This window comes from Rhipicephalus microplus, unplaced genomic scaffold (genome assembly GCF_043290135.1).
Source record: "Rhipicephalus microplus isolate Deutch F79 unplaced genomic scaffold, USDA_Rmic scaffold_123, whole genome shotgun sequence".
Taxonomy (NCBI): domain Eukaryota; kingdom Metazoa; phylum Arthropoda; class Arachnida; order Ixodida; family Ixodidae; genus Rhipicephalus; species Rhipicephalus microplus.
The window spans coordinates 473,103-486,096 of record NW_027464695.1 but is presented as its reverse complement, the minus strand read 5'-3'; the positions used below and the strand labels follow the sequence as shown (position 1 = coordinate 486,096).

General features: G+C 40.4%; 1 protein-coding gene across 3 annotated transcripts in view; it reads left to right on the top strand.

The window, feature by feature from the left end:
- The window catches only part of LOC119163544 (Mon2 homolog, regulator of endosome-to-Golgi trafficking), a 295,128-nt gene that overhangs the window by 56,665 nt on the left and 225,469 nt on the right, over positions 1-12,994 (top strand). The gene's annotated exons all lie outside the window — the stretch shown is intronic.

Genomic DNA, 12,994 nt, shown 5'->3' with positions numbered 1-12,994 from the left:
AGATTGCACCATATTAGGGCAACACATCTTCATCACAGGATGACGGTGAATTGTTTTCTAATTTAACCATTGTTGCTTCCCACTTGCTCTGGCTCTGTGACTGTCATGTCATAGTTTTTGTTCTAACGCAATAGCTTTGAAAAGGCTCACTTCATAGAAATTCCAGCGTAGGATTCGGCGGGGGCATCATTGGCTGTGAGCAAAGAATCGTCATTTTGTTTGTGACCGACAAATCGAAAAATATGCAAATAATTAATAATTTCTGGGTCCAAGCAAGGATCAAATCTGGATTTTTTGCGTGGCAAGATTGTATTCTACCATTAAGTCAGGTGTCTGCTTGGAAATACAGCGAAAATAACTCACTCTGCTTCAAAATGTAGTGAGAATAACTTTCGTGCTTTACTAACACATGCGTCCTGTATACAAGCTTAACTATACTACATGTAATATCGCAGTAATATTGGGTGGTACAAGCGTACACTGCCATCGGATGTCAGAGTACGGGATTATCATAACGACCTTGTGGTTTAAAACCAGCCACCTGTTACAAAAGGCATCAATTACTAAACGCACCGACGTTATTGCACGTATTCCCTTAGGACCACATAGTGGGAGCTTAGCAAGTGCAAAAATATCTCGCGCGCATAATTGCATGTGGTTTGAAGCATGCTACCCATTACACAGAATTCAGCCATATGCGAAAGCTTCACTGACACAAGCCATTTTTAACTTTATCGATTACATTGTAGTAATCCAAGGTTGAAACTTCTCGAATAATATACTAAGGGTATGCATGAAGTGGTTGAAGTATCCTCTAGGGACAGGATATCGCTATCGCGTTCAGCTCTTTTTGGCGAAGCTTAAGGGTTTCCCAATTTTTTCCTAAAAACATGACAGCTCATCATTTGAACAACATAACGCATTGTTTTGTCAGGATTACATTGCATTTTCATCACAAGGTAACATATGTAATTTGGTTCCTGTTGTGGTCCCAGCTGCTTTAGCGCTTAACCAGTTCCTGCAAAACTAAATGATAAGGCAATAGTGATAGTACATGTACACGCTATAAAAGTAACTGATAGTATATGTATGGACTCTATAAAAGTAAGCGATACTATGTGTATGGACTATAACTGCATATATTGCCCAGTAAGTCTGTACACAGTGTGTTATTATTTTGCTTTTGAGCAGGATTGTATGCCATCATGTTCCAATGTATCAGTTGCTGCGCCGAATTCAAATACGAAACATCAACCCTCATTATCTCTTTGAAAGATGCACGTTCGGTGTGACATTAACAATACAAGTGTTCAAGTAGGACTTATCACTATAAAATGATTTAGTGTTTTGCTTTAATGTCCTCTAAACTTTGAAATTGGAGTGGTTGCAAGAAGAGCTCTATTTCATCATTATTTAAGCTTTTAGAAGTTACCCTGAAGAATGATACATAGGATCTCATCTGAGTAGCTGCCTATGTTTGATGCGAGCACTGCTATTTCTAAAGGAGGAGCCACAGTAAATAAAAGTTTGGGGCCAGCAGTAACAATATTTACATCATCATTAGATCACAATTGTTGACTACCTGGACTATTCAAGCGAATCAGTAACCGGGAAAAACTTAGGGACATCAAGAGACCTTGGAAAGCAAGATATAATAAAAAGTGAAACTTAAGCATGCATGGTTAAGGAGTGTCATGAGCTCTGTATATGATTTAATCCTCATCGTCATAAATTTTGGCTGTAAAAGACTGGCCACTCATTTTAATCTCCAGTTGCTCTTGTCAGGTTTCAGTTGACTCTGTCATACGTGTTTAAATTTTCTAATGTCTTTGACTTAATATCACTCATAGCGAGTCACCAAAGTAGTCCTAGACTATCATAGTCTGAGCCTGAATGCCACTTGTGTTGATTCCAACACTGGCTGCACCTGATTACCCGAAAAACGTTTCCGTAACATGATCACATCATTACTGCTATCAAAGGTGCTTTACTGCGGTTTTTGCTTTCTTCAATTCTTCAATTTTTTTAATAAAATAAAAGGAGCATGTCTGTAACGAGTATTTATTAAGCTTTTTCAGTAAAACTCATGTTGTGTTATACATGAACCTAATTAATTTTCTCAACAAACTTGTGTAGTCTTGTCAACTTGCACTTCAGTACTTAAGTTGTCTGTATGAATTGATGTTGATGTGTTTCCGAACATGCGTCATTCTTGCGCTCTCTTCCAACTTTGTCGGAAACCTTGATAGTCTGTTGCAATGTTTATCGAGACCTTTTCACGCCATGCAAGCATAGTGGCTAGCTGACAGCTGCCTCGGATTGTTCTCGACTGTCGCAAACCGTGCTCTTTTCTGTCGTTGTCTTTCAGCGTTGCTTGTTTTCGGTCACAACTTCACTCAATGTCCTGTTCGCAGTTAAACTTATAGCTGTGCCCCCCATCTTTGCTTGCGCTTGTTTGCTCACTATGCTGTGACAATATGTTATAGCCGCTCCATCCCTCAATGCCAGCGTGGCATTTGTTGACATTGTGTAGGTCAACACCAGCTGTTGATGTAATACTTGCGTGTTGCTTTTTTTAGAGAGGAAGCACTTGTTTCTGGAGCGTAATGACTCAGCATATTTTGCTAGCTTGAAAACATCTCTGTTGTTTGTTGTATTAGTAGTGTGTTTCTTTCAACAGCAGCTGCTCTACCGTGTCGAGTTTTTAAGGATGGAGTCGAAAATGGCTTTTGCTGTTTATTTTAATGTTCTCGTGGCTCTCCTTAAAGTGAACACTACCAAAAATTGAATTAAAGCAGTTTGTGATATAATTCAGCAATACTGCTAGACTCAATAGGGCAGCATGTATAACTTCTTGTTGCACTCGAGAAGGTCCTGGCGCTTCTAGCGTTCCTGCAGGCAACCAAAAGAAATGTTGGCATATATGAATAAAAGTATAAACGAAAGGAGAGTGACAGTGTTATAGAAAAAAAAAACTGTACGTCCGAAATACTAAACGAAGGGATGGCCTGCCTGAATTGAACATGAAGTTACGGCAAACTTATGGCAATGGCCAGCATTCAAGTATGCTGCTCTATGTTTTGACCCTGATATGAGTATGTTGATTGAGCAATCATCTAGAGAGCCTTGTGAAGTTACTGGGCTTTTATTAGGAGAGCCCAAACACTTTGGGAAATTTAGAATACAAATCACGGGGCCTTTGCCATTCATTTCGTACTCGCTTCAAGACATTTCACGGTTAAATTCGTTGACTATTTGTCTAGAGTGCTATGAGGGATAGCAACCGTCGCTACATTAGACAACAACAAGACCGTTTCACGTGGAGACTCCTGAATATTGAGATTCATGGTCATTGCGAAGTACGTGTCAGTTCCCAAGCAAATGTGGGAAGCGGTTGGTTTGCTTTTGCACAACAGTTACTGGTATATTTAAATGACCATGCCTCCGATGAATCAGCCTATGAATGCATTACTTCGGGCAAAGCAACGCGTTATCAGACTGATGTCTCGATATGTTCTGAAAGATTTTAAAAAAAGATGCACAGTGCAGTAGCATACATTCAGCTTCTTCAACAAGTACAAGCTCTGCCATGAAAATGTAGTGCATACTGTCAATTTGTTCGGTTAGCCTTTCCTACGATGCTGCGGCTCATGCGTCCTTGCCTAGTGGACATGTCGCGAAACAACTTCAATTCTTGAAGGCCTCCGTTCTAGCAGTGCCAATTCTCCTGGCCCCTACCAAACCCTACCAAAATGCCAGAGGGCAACACAGTAAATTGAAAGAGGTAGATTATCATCGCTGTATAGGTGGGCGAAAAAATGGGTAATTTTTTTGCTGTACTCCAGCTTCACAGTGGACTCCTATTGGACTGATTTCAGCACTAAATATACAGCATACGTAAGCCTTTATTTGGTGGCTTCTGCTGAAACTTTGTATTATTTATTCTGTAAAATAACGGGACATATTGAGTATTCAATATTTAGATATAGTTATTTTAGAGTATTTATTTTTTGGTTTAATTATAGAATATTGTTATTCAAGCATTCTGTTTTAAATACTGTCCTATTGCGTCTCGATGTCATTACTGGTGGCACTGTTGTGAAGGCCTTGTTATAAAATACACTCAAACCTCTGTGTAACATACCCGGATATACCCAACTATTGGTTATAGCGAAGTAAACAAATATTCTTGCTATGGATACAATAATAGGAATATATTTCTCTAACTAATTTTTTGATGTAACAAACTTACTTTCATATCGTGTAAGATGCAACTTAGTTATTATAAGGTTTGAGTATTCATAGGAATTTCTTGTTTGATTGTTTACTTTACATCTTGCATTTGCAGAAGCAACAAACTAACGTTCATGATAACCATTTAGCTCTTTACAGACAAACTTAATGAATGACACTCCAGTCAGCATAATGGTTTACTAATCGTGCAGCTGAAGTGTAGCATTCATTCCCTTCCTGGTTAATGGTTCACTGCCCACCTTCTGTAATCTCATTATTTCTCAAACACACCACGTACGCAGTGAACACTAGTGTGCGAGGTATGTTGGCATTATCAGAACACGGCGTAAAGCGCGCAGCGCATTTGTCATTTCTTTCCTAATCTTTCTAAGGTTGCTATTTGAAAACGCTTATCCTTTTCTTTCCATGCTGCATTTCAATTGCACTTTGAAGCTTTGTCGCTGCGTTACGTTCTTCCATCATTGCGTTGCACTTTTGAAATGCAGCAGGCGTCGTCACACATTTTGTATTTGTCATACAAAATGTGTACCTTTCTTGCGACGCCCTGTAGCGCTTTCAGACAACATAATCACAGCTAGCTTATGCAGCTGTCCGTGCATGCCGTCGTCGGGCATCCGTCGAAAGTAGCAGATCTGCTGATGCGCCCGGGTGAATTCTCAGAAATTCTTCGCTCTCTCTCTTCAGCCTTGGCATTGCATCTGTGCCTGAGCAGATTCCTGGAATTCAACGGTCATGCCAGCCGCACGTCTGTCAGTTGAATGCGTTGCGTGTTATGTATTACAGCATTATGAAAGAAAACAAAAGAGGAAAAGAGACTTGTTTTTTTGCAAGAGCGTAACTATGTACTCCACCAAGGAGCGTGCCTTTTTCTTTCCTTTTGACAAAGCGACACGTTTCATTTTCTTCAAAAGTACCAATCCGTGTTGGTCCCTCGAAGGCCGCGATCTCATAATGGCCCTCCGGCATGACATATTATGTTTCTTGGTTGTATTGTTAGCTCATCAGTGACCTTTACGAGAGCTACTTGGCTGTCGTTTGTCAACGTTTGACACGCGTCTCTCCGATTCCTGGAAAAATGTTTTTGTTGTGGCGTCCTCGTCAACCTTTTAACACTGCGGCGGTCTTAGTTCCCTCAAATGCCGCTGTGTTGGGATCTTTGCGTGCAATTCTTGAGGCAGCGCAATCACGACGCGCGGCTCATAGCATCCGTCATGTCGGATAGAATCCGCCATTGTTTCCTAGGGTACTTCGTGGCACAATCACCTCGCGTATTTTCGCTTGCAATTTTTGCACATTTTGAAGATTATTGAAAACATTGTTCAACTTAATGCTCAAAGAACCCATGGGTGCGCAGAAGAGTTTTGGTTTCGACACCCTTTTGTGCTGCATTTCGTTAGCTAGTTTGGAAAAAGTGACGTGCGTCTCTAAGCATCCGTCATGTCGAATGTGATCTGCCATTGTTTTTATAGATTACATCCTCGTGGCACTGTCACTTTGCGTATTAACGCTTGTAGTTTTAGCACGTTTTCAAGGTCATTGAAGACTTTGTTCAACTTGTCGCTCAAAATTAATATGGGCACACCGAGAGTTTTGGACCCGATGAACTTCTTCTTGTGCAACATTTTGTTAGTTTGTTCAACGAAAGTGCTGTGTTGCATGACACGCCAGTCTTTTAATGGCCCAGCAGGAAACTTCTTATTACTTTTTCTCCAGACTTGGCAAGCTGTTCTATGAAAATAATAAATAAAAGTAAATGAATGTGGTGCTATTTAAATGCTTTCCTCTATAAGTAAGTAAGACGGAGAGAGTAACATAGCTAAAGGACAATTTTCTCTCATGTTTTGGAACTGCCATGTGAATTTTCAGTATAATCACCATAGGGTATTTGCTAAGGTCAAAGGTCAGAGACATGTCTTTCCATGCATCATCCTTTCACCTCCTCCGTCGACTTATTTACATTAGTATTAGTTGCATTACCTATTTAGTTTAGACCAACCTTTGTTAAAAGGCACATCCAGAATATTCGTGGTATATAACACGCTCACTGTGGCATGTTTATTTGGGGTCTGGTTCATAGTGCATCGTGACCCACCAGTGAGACAGGCGGCCAGCCCTCTTTCTTTTGCTCCGATGAGGTGGCGCTGCCACCCACGCAGTGGGCGTTTGTCGCGCTTATTTGAAGAATGCAGAATTGTGTTTCGTCTTTCTTGCTTGAATCAATGTTTATATACAAAGTGCTTGCCGCAGGAAAACGCACGAAGTCAAGTTCTGTGATAGAAATATTTGTTAGGTAGATGTAAGTTAAAATTTAGTCTAAATATTGACCAACGAGATGGTGCGGCTTAATATGTACTAACGGGCTAGTCGGTGAGTCGTGATCTTGTGGTGAATCGGCGCACAAAAGGACACACACACACACAAATATGCACGCACACAAACACATATGCACACTCACACACACACAAAGGACGCAAACACAAGTGCTGCTACCTTTGCAGTGGGCATTTATCACGTTTATTTGAAAAATACAATGCTGTTTTCTGCCTTTTTTGCATGAACTTATGTTTAAATGCAAAGTGCCTGCTACAAGGAAAACACAAGAAGTCCGTTTCGGTGATAAGTTGGTTTCTTTCCTCGGTGCTGCGCGTTCTTTTGCACCCATAAAAGGCCCGAGCCTCCATTAGGTGAGCTGAAAAGTTTCCGAGCAGCAGGGAAGACTCGTACACTCAGTCCAATAACGCGTATTTTATGAACTGGGAAGATGGTTTTTATACAACGCACTTTGTATACAACACCCAATGTGCTGCCACTCGTTTTCTTAAAAACAATCGTGCCACCTCACGTCCGATGCGATGGACAATATATATTAGTTGTAATTCGAACTTCAGACGGCTCCACAAGATGGAGAGGAGTGCTCATGTGTGTGGGTAACCAATGGATCACGTCGCTGCAGTACAAAAAACTTTTTTTATTGAGTGTGTCACGGGTTAATGGTGGGTCATAGGCTTTTATCATCAGACAAGTATTCTCCTGGCTGTGTGAGTCTTGCCGCAACAAAAATCATACCCCGGCGTTCAAGTTTTATGGAGTTATCGCAGCTGTGAGCAGAGAAATGCATGTATTTTCGCAACCGCAGCCGTGAGCAATCGTTGTGACCTATGACGCAGTGAACATGTCAGACGTCTTGGCTTGTTATGAGTATGGCTCACTAATAATCAAGTGAAGAAAAAAATTCATTTAATGGTAGCAGTAGAGGGTGATTTGAGTAGGCGTGTGCGAATAGTGAAATTCAAAACTGAATCGAATACGAATTGAATAGTTATAGTGAATCAAATACGCTCAAAGTTCATTATAACGAAGTGTCATCTGCCACGAAAATAATTTGTTATATCTGGAAATTTGTATTAACGATTATCTATTACAAAGCCATTGTCCACTTACTTCATTATAAACGATAATCCTTTACATCCGAATTTATTATATAGATATTTCAGTGTACTATTTAAAAAAAAAATTTCACAAACTCTAACAAAGCAACATTGCTGTATTATGTATAAGTGATAACAAAAAACACAAATATGTAAATGGAGGTATTCTCATATATAATAGCCACTAGAATAGTATTATCTTTAGCGGCAGGGTGAATATAGCAGTTACTTCACTATACTTAAATGTTACCAAGGCTTGAAGTTAAATTATCTTTCAGAAATTAACACTATTAACCTCATAGTAGTGGATTGAGGACGCATTGGCTGCTTCGGCGATGCTGTAGTTTTTGTTTAGGTGAAAATTCATTCATCCAGTGATGAGTAAAGCTTTGATAGACCGGTAAAAGCTTGAACCGTGCACCTTTTTGGGCTTTTCACTAATGGAAAAAAACATTTTCGCTCTTCCAACATGTTGTTGCTATGTATTAAATTTGCCCATTGGGGTGAATTATGCAAAATGTATTTAAGAATATTCAGCAATTTCTATAAGCACTATTGGATATGAGCACCTAATCGAATACGATGCTATTTGATTTGTTATATGAATTTTTCAAATATTCACAGTCATAGGTTTGAGCAATAAAATAAACATCCAAGATTTTCTTTTATTTTTTTTTGTAGAGAATAACGGTAGTGTTTGCAGTTGATGGCTGATGATTATCTTCTTGTTCTGATAAGCAAAGCGAATGATGGTTTCTATTGTTACCTTTGTATTGTATATGCAAGACTGAAAAAAAAAAAACTTCGGCTGTAGAATTTTTTTTTTTCATGAAAAGGCATGACATTGCACACTATTATCACCATTCATAGCATTGTGTTGCAAACATGCGTTACTCAAACGTATGGCTCTAAATTGGAGGCAGTGTTTACTTAGATGAAAAGCGAGAAATTTGTCGGAAATGTCTTCTCGTCATTCAAGATGATGTGTCGAAAATAGCAAAGAAAGATCTAGAACACTCTTTTCTTTTGAAATTTTCAACTGCATGTGTCAACCATCTGGCAGATAGGTCTGGCCCAATTTCATGCCAGTGCATTTTGTAACAAAGAAGTGACTTCAAAGGCGCGACTTTTCGAATAGTTTTTGATAGAGTTGCTACTTCGGAGGAGTGCGTCAGTGAATGGCACTCATCACTTTCTCGCTGATGACCTCGGTGAGGCTTAGTGTAAACAGCAGAAGAAGGTGCAGTGCCCTTCCTAGAGAGTGCGTCAGATGACCTGCACGTTTCATTGACCTGTGCAATGTTCTCATCGGTTAACCCGAGAACGCTTGCTCACCGCTCTAAATGTAGGCCTCTGGATCCCTTGCCACGTGATCAGAGTATCTGCGACATTTTACAGTGCCTGCAGTTCGAAGCGTTTGTCTCACTCTTTACGAATTCGGTCATCAAAATTAAACCATTGTAATTTTTGTTTCACCGTCAGAAATTTCATACCATCAGCAGAGCAACTTTTTTATGCATCTTATAAACTCTTTGTTTATTGATTTCTGACTGTTGCCTGAAAGGTTTGTAGCCTTTGAATTGAACTAGCATATCTGCACAATTCTAATGCGCACTGTTTTTGCTTTATGTGCGCATAAAAGTCAAGTGCAGAAGTGATAGAAACCTTATTTTTTTTCAATTCTGCTCTTATAATGTTACTTGCAAGGTACAATCATGAGTATACTAGTCGTGTTAAAATACAATAATTGACCGTTGTTTGGCTGGTTTTACTCTGTATGTCAAATTTTCATATTTTACATAAGGAGCAATACCTGAGGCCTCATGAAAGAATAATGTACGGATTGGTTGATTGATTGATGATGGCCATTGGGTATGCTTTAGTAACAAGCTCATGACTAGCTGTGGCCACATTAAGTTCTCTAAGGAATCGACTGTTTGCTTTTGATCCTGCACTAACTGGTGTGTGAACTTCCCAAACTCCAAAGGAAAGAAACCGACAGATCCCACCACGCATTGTGGGGATCGATGCAATGCAAAGCAGCCAGCAAGGAACAAATCATGATGTACACAGCATGCGTGTAAGGATTTTCATGTAACCACTTCCCACCTATGTTCATCATATAGTCATTTTGTGCCGTACACCATATAAAATAGCCACAAATACACCGTGATCGCGGCATGCAAATCACGTCGTACATGACATGAATATTATGATTTTCATTTACCACCTGCCATTTATGTTCGTCATACAGTCACGTCACATGCATCAAATGCATGAAATGGCCACGAGTGCTCTACGAGTGTGGCAGGCAAGTTACCCTAAAAACGACAGTGAATCTCATGACTTTCATATTACCACCCACAATTTATGTGCGGGAGACAGTCATCACAGGCGACATCATATTTGGTGTATATGAAGCCAGCGAACTAGCCGCACGGGCACTATGAGCATGGCATGCAAGTCATGATGTACATGACATGTCATGATTTTCAGATTACCACCTGCCATTTATGTTCGGGAGACAGTCACGGCAGGCGACACCATATTTAGTGTATATGAAAGCCAGCGAACTGGCCACAAGGGCACTATGAGCACGGCATGCAAATCGTGATGTACATGAAATGTCATGATTTTCATATAGACACTTTGTCTCGTATGTTTGTCACACAGTCATGTCACGTAATAACAAGTTTAATGTTTATGAAGCTAGGGACATGGCCATGAGCGCGACACGAACACGGCATGTAAATTATGTTGTACATGACATTGATCGCATAATTTTCATCTCACCATCAGTCATTTATGTTTGTTATAGCCACTTCACCCAATACCGAATTCGGTACTTTTCAACCTAGCGAAACAGCCTTGAACGCAACATGAGCATGGCAAATATGTCATGTTATACATGACATGCACGCCATGATTTTTATATTACAACCTGTTGCTTATGTTATTCTTGCAGAAAAGCCTCGTCATACCACTTTTGATATATAATAAGTTAATGAAATTGCCACTAGAGCACCACGACCACAGTATGTAAATAATGTCATGACAAGTCATGATTTTCAGATTATGACTAGTCATTCATGTTCATCATACAGTTATATTGTGCCATACCAATTTTGGAATGAATCCCATTAACGATACGGTCCCCAGAGCACAAAGTCATAGGTGGCTAGACAACAGACATACAGAGAGACAAGACAAGACAGACGGACGGACGGACGGACAGATAGACAGATAGGTATATAGATAAGGTAGGCAGGCAGGCAGGCAGATAGAGCCGAAAGTCGCCAAAGTTCTCTAAGAAATGCTTTGCATTTAAAAGACAGCCGCGCAAGTGCCAAAGTGCTTGCAATAAGAAACTGCAATATCTGTTTCTAAGAGCGGTACCAATATGCTAGAGTTTTACGACATCATGAAACATTAGCCATGGCCGCCACATGCGAACAAAAGCACAAAAACATGAGCAGCACCTGTGATAAAATGCTATGTGAAAAACGTCATCATACCTAGGCTAGATGTTGAAATGGCATTGAAGAATATTGCTCCGGAGTCGCGGCGTCATGCTTTTGTCGATGACACCCAGTCCAACATTTCAGCACTAACATTAATATCGTGTTGAAATATAATCCCTTTGCACCAACCTTCACTCATGGTCAAGTGTCACCCCTTTCTACACCCAAGAAGCAGAGGGGTAGTTTCTACAGCTTTGAAAATGTATGTCAATGTCGTTCCTTTAATATGCAGTCAACGCTTGGTACAAAGGCGTTTTGCATTTTGTTTCTGTCGGGAACGGTGCTGCCACATTCAAGAGGTGAATCTGTGTCATCATTGTGCTTGGCAACGAAATGTCATTGTCACCGAGATACCACAGTTGGAGGTACTTTGTTGGGGCGAACATGCAAATGTCAGCGAAGGGCTGTGTGACCTAAAATTGTTGACGCCTGAAAATAAGTTCCCCTGGCAATGATCGACACTGACGTCGCTGGAAACAATTGTCCGAAATGCTTTCGTAGTTGCCTGAATATGCCTGAAGCTTTGCATTTGTGGCATTGCGGAATATCTAGTTGTTATTTGGTCGAAGAGGTAGTAATAAAGGGCAGTAAGAAACAGAAGGCATGTCATCAAGGTAATCTTGAATTTGGTGCAAATTGGTCTGATCTATATAATTCTGGCAACACTTGTCGGAGTTGCTCCAAATCGTGGAAATGGGCAATTCTTGTAAATATGGCCAGAGTCCTTCAATACTCTGATATGGCAAAGGCAGTGTTATGCTCGACCAGCGTTCCTAGTTACCCTACGCAGTCTGCGACTAATGCCGTTTTTGTTCTGGTCCCTTGAATGTGACACCATCATGTGTATAATGAAATACCCAATTCAGATGGATGGGTTGATGTATGCTGTCAGATTTAATGGTTACCAGTCGTAGTGTATGAAAAGTTATGGCCTAATGTTGTGGTCCGCTGCCTCTAGTGCCGCACATGGCTAGAAAATTTTTCAGTAAAATGTATTCAAGGAAGAAATTGGAGGTGCAGTAACATTGCTGGTGCTGGTCACCAGACGTAATGAGGGAACTGGACGAACCACTTCTGCACAGATACGTTTCTTAGAACTGCTTGCACATAAACCGCTTGCATGTGGATGAACTTATCTACTAGTTGCACCAAGCTATCGAGTACTGCATCACAATTTTTGTGTAGGATTGGCTTATAAATGTCACAGAACTGCTGTTTCTTTGTAATTTGTCAAGCTTTAGTCACTTGCGTGTCACTTTTTACGATTGTTAGTGGTGCCAACGTGTTGGTGGGTTCGTAAGACAGATGGCGCTTCTAATCTGCTGCACGTCATAAAGATAAATCGAGGCAGGAGTGGCAGGCAGTAGTAAACAAGGGTAGAAACAACAACGGGATATTACAGTTTGTTGGAAGGGATGAGGTTCGGTGCCGTAGGTGGCATCCAAACTAGGCCACAAAGCTTGGTTTGGAGTCAGAAGCTGTAAAGATTAGGTGACCGTATCTCTAGAGACAGCCTGTTTTCTGTAGCATCTGTACAAAGCTTGTTCACTGTAGGCATTTTGGTGTGAACTAAGTTTACGATCAGGAAAACCTTTCAATACACTCTGTAAGCGGCTTTGCTAGTTTCTTTCAAGTGATGGTGCTTAAATATGCCGATCTCGCTTGGACATAAAGCTCTAAAAGCTACTTGATGGATATGTTCATTTTTGTATAGTGTAAAGAAGTGTTAAAAGTTCCTGGAAAAAGTGCTATGTCGCAGAAGCACTGGCATCCTGTCTGCAGAAAACCGTT